The following is a 5,248-nucleotide window of genomic DNA, read 5'->3' as shown; positions in this document are numbered from 1 at the left end:
TAATGGCAATCCTTGATTCCTCGATGGCTTCTGAGATTTCTGTCGAAATTGGTGCTTTTTTTGCAGATTTGCCATCGTCTTTGAATGCGTTGATTCCTTTGTCTTCCAGACGTTTGTAAAGATCGGTAACAAAGTTTCCGTTGAAGTCTTCCCGTATAAAATTCAGAAAAACGTCATATTTCCACTTTTTGACAGATCTAAATTGGGAAGCCTTGTTGGATTCTGGCTATGTGTGAAAAAATGTGAGAAAGAAGATGGGGCAATTTGGAACCACAAACAACAATGAGTTATCCATTAATTAAAAGCACAAGAGACGATGAGTCAACTTTGCGGGTCTGGATCAGCTGCAGTAAAACATTGGTCCAGCAATTATCAATCATTGAAGCCACCTGTCCTCTTAAATTTTAAGGGGCACTTTGGTTAATGGAATAAACTAATAAGCCGGATATCGGTAATTAAATTTGAGATAAATTTATATTTTATTTAATTAAATTATAAATTTAATCACAAATTTTGGATTTTGAACTATCCCATTTTATACTGTCAATTGTATAGAATTTTATATTTAGACAATATACTTTTTTTTTTTTTACAATATACTAATTTCAATAAATATTTTGGGACTGAGACCTATGACATCGTGTCTTGTGTGATACTATCCTACCATTTAATACTATCTGTGTTCCAATTTATGTGACGTATTTCGTTTTTCGAGAGTCAACAATTTAAGTTTGATCGAAAATTTGCTCACAAAATTTTCAATTTTTTAAAAATTAAATTTATATGTTTGTAAACTACATAAAAAGTATTATAAGTCTTAATAATTGATAATTCAAAATATTTAATAGATGTAAGAAAAATTTACGATCAAAGATAGACTTGTTTGAATCTCAAAATTCAAAATGTGTCACATAAATTGAAACAGAGGGAGTAACTATGATGAAAACAAACTAAACTATCATTACACAAACACGGAAGAGGGATTTTTTAATTTTTTTTTGGGTGGATGAGGTAAGAAAAATGGGTAATACAATTGAAATTTATATATCTACTCAATTTATGGAGTAATAAATTTTCAAAATTACATAAATCAATGAGGATTTTCTTTTTTTTTTTCTAGCAGATTTTCCCTCTCATTAGTCACCAGTCTCCTCCCTCCCTCCCTCTCTTACTTTTTCTCTCTCAATTTTGTCTTTCTAAGGTTTTCAGATTCTTCTTTTTCAGCTTCTTAGATCGCGAAAGCTCATAAAATGACTTCGAATTCGCTCTCTTCCTCTTCTAAATTTATTCACCTGTAACTTTTTATAAAAAAAATAATTGATGGATCGACAAAAAAGTTGGAGCTTATTCTGAATATTCTACAATCTTCCGCTCTTATTTTTTTTACATCATTCGATTTCAACTTTTATGATCTGAACCTGCATTTTTACCTAAATCGATATGTTAATATTCAATTTATTAACTTTGATGGAAAAAGGTTGGCATAGAAGTTAGAGTTATATGTGTATTTATGTCAAACAAGTACACGTCTCTATATCTATATTTTATATTACCTTAAAAGCATGAATTCCTAACTTGAATGTTAAATTACTATAATATTCTTAACTTAAGTTTTGACTTTTTCGATGAGTTGTGACTTTTCTGATAAGTAATAGCTTTTTTTTTGAAGGGTTATGATTTTTTAATGAGTTGTGACTTTTCCAAAAAGTTGTAACTTTATCAATAAGTTGTGACTTCTCGAAAAGGTTGTGACTTCTCAGATAAGACACAAAAAAATATTTGTTCATACTACCCTTTGTTGACTAAAATAGAGGGGTTTCCTCTAATTTTTCAACCACAATTTTTTTAATCTTCTACTCTTTTTCTTCTTGCATTTTAATTTTTTTTTTGTGTGATTCATTGTCATTGAGTGAGTTGAAGTTTAGCGGAATATCAGGTACGATTATTTTCATGAACTAAGTTGTTCTATCCTAAGAAGGTATATTCCATAACCTCAAATACTTGAGGAAAATAATATTGATGATGTAATAATTATTTTTTTGCTTAATATATATACATTAGTATGTATTGTTCTAGTATATGAAGTTAATATGATGTAGTCTAAATTCATTTGTTTTTGTTTAACAATTTCTCTTGTGATGTACATATATAAATCTGAATATCTTTTTCAAAAATTAGAGAATTGTCATGATTTATTTTTGATGCTCAAGACAAAAAAATGACTTTATTTATCAATGTTACTTATGTGATTTAGACTCTCATGAAGTTTGTTTCAAAATACTTATAACTATATAAACATTGCCCTTTTGTTTTACTTATTTACTATTTCTTAATATTTCAGTTTTTAGACGAAGAAAATCTCATATGACTTGTCTTAACTCCAGTTGAAGTTTGTATTAGTTTAATTTTTATTATTTATTTAACATTTAATTTTATGAGATAAATATTTTCATTAATGCAAATATATATTTATATTTGGGTAGGTATTTGTATTTAAATTAAAATAATATATATGTCACAAATGTATTATCAAGTTAACAAGATCTTCTAACTTCAAAATATATTATTTTAAAATGTTTTAAGTTTTTTTTAATAAAAAAAATACCTCACAACAAATGTGAAAATATGTGAATATATAAAATGTAGTTGTTCTCTTCACATGTTCTTATGACATCTAAACAATTTAATGTGAAATACATATGCAAAGCACATCTGGTTAGATGACAAGAAAAATACAAAGAAAATATTGTTTATAAGGTAATATTAGTGAGAGAAGACTAATTGCATGATTGAACCTTATCAATTTGAAATAAATATATACATTATTGCATTTAACTAATAAAATTTTTCATTGACCATCTTCATAGGTTTGTGTGAATAATATATATATATATCTGTAATGTTATTTTTTGCTAAGCTTATTGTTCAAATCTTTTCTTAAATAAGCAATACTATTTACTATAACATATATTTTGAAATTGATAATCACGTGCAATGCAGGTGTCAAAAAATTAGTACGTATATATGTGTGTTTATGTATCTATGACAAACGAGTGACATTTGTGAATTGTTGGACAAGTTTTCAAGTCTTCGTATGTTTTCAAATTTGACACTTCTAAAACAATTTTGCTCGAAAAAATATAGTTGATACCTGTGCTACAATCTTTTTTCCTTCTAAGGATTTATCCATGCACACATGATATATGATAATTGAAATTCTCCAACCAAATAAGATTTCGACTTGCCCAAAATTAATGCATCTAGTGAAACTAATACATCTATGGTATGAAATAAATACACATTGATATAAAAAGAGTATAAAATACATATACATGTGTATTAGATACATGCATAATACTTAAAATTGAAATTATGAAACTTATATCCAGAGAGAGGGGGGATGAGAGAGTGAGAGTAGAGAGTAGAGAGAGACGAGAGAGTGAGAGTAGAGAGTAGAGAGAGGCAAATGAGTGAGACAATTTTAAACAGAATTATATCTCAAATACAACTTTTACGCAAGACATATACATTGTATCCGACTTTAAACTAAGACATGATATGTAATTATTGCAAGTGTCGATGCATATAGTAACTCTGAGGTATTTTATTGTCTTTTGTGAAATTTGAGGTGTATTTTATTTATTTTTTTCAATTATAACACAAAATCTCATGACACTTAAGTATGACCAAAAAAAAATTGGGAAATTTACATAATATACTATATTAAGAAAATATTTACATTTATAACAATAACATTTTTTTCAGTTGATCACTTTTAATATGTTTATAATACAGCTTTAATACATATTAGTGAGAACAATTTATAAAACACATTTAATACAAGTTCTATTGATGGATAATCTATTTATCACACATTTTAATACACTTATAATACAATGTGTCAATTTTTTATCAAACAAACATAATATATTTTAAAACAGTTGTAATATATATATATATATAAATATTTATTTATTTCATACATTATTCATTTTTAATACATATTGTAGATTTATCATAGTATTGCTAAATATTGTTGTAAATGGTAATAAATAAAAAATATCGCTAAAATCGGTAATTATTTATTAAAAGATACCAATTCAAGTAATTTTTTCCAAAAAAGTTTCTTCCTTGATGGCCTTTTTGTTGGATACATCAAGTAGTTTAAGTAGGCATTTCAACATGCAATTTCAAATACATAATTTCATTTAAATCGACCAACAAGTTTATATTTGTAAAGAAAATACATCATTTTTAAAAATATATATAACCATTTATTTCATATATACACAAAATTATAGTTATATTATTATTGCTCTTACTGACCTTTAAACCATTTATATGCCGGCCCGACTTCAATGTGAAGCCACTAAAACCCATGTTTTAGGCCCCCAATTTTTGAGTGTCCCGTTTATATATTATTCTCTTCATTTCAATTTATTTGGTCTATTTTAACTTGAAACGAAATTTATAAAAAATAAAGAAAACTTTTGAATCTTGTGATTTAAAATTAAAAATATGTTAAATGTATCAAAATGTTCTTTAATCTCGTTATCTCAAACATATAAAGTTGAAACTAAAGAGTTGCTTAAAAAAAGGACTAACATTGAGTCTGACTAATAAAAACTCCAAAAAAGAGCTGAAAATCGAATGCAATTTACAAAAAGGCTCTTTTAACTATTTGATCGACAATTCTCTTTAGATAAAATAAGTTTTTGAAAATTAAAATTGATCCAATCTTACTCAAGATCAACAATGTATCAAGAGAAATTGAATTGACTTTGTATAATATCAATTAAAAAGGAATCATTAGGAAAACTCGATTATAAAATAATTATTCAGTACTTTGCATTTTAAAAAGTTAGAAACACATTTTAAATTAAGGCCTATTTTGAAATTGGTTTTAGGCCACTAATAGTATTGAACCACCCCTGTTTATATGAGATATAACAATTATTCCAACCAAATTTATCATCACTTCAAACCAACACTTACTATGTGAAAGGATTATATTAAAGAGTAGTATATTACAATTCATGGTCAATTTTATTTTTTTATTGAACTAAAATTCAATCAATAAATATTGTATTTTTTTTTAAAAAAAGAAGCTTTGTGACAATGCATTATACTTTTGTTATGAACTTTTACTTAAGAAGATTGTATAAAAAGTTAAGGCAATTTTTTGATTGGTGTCGGGAGGCACATACGAAAATTATGGAATGTGTTGAAAAGATTGGGCGGGGGGGGG

The sequence above is a fragment of the Solanum tuberosum genome, unplaced genomic scaffold (assembly GCF_000226075.1).
Source record: "Solanum tuberosum cultivar DM 1-3 516 R44 unplaced genomic scaffold, SolTub_3.0 scf00158, whole genome shotgun sequence".
NCBI classification, from domain to species: domain Eukaryota; kingdom Viridiplantae; phylum Streptophyta; class Magnoliopsida; order Solanales; family Solanaceae; genus Solanum; species Solanum tuberosum.
This window is presented reverse-complemented; position numbering follows the sequence as displayed.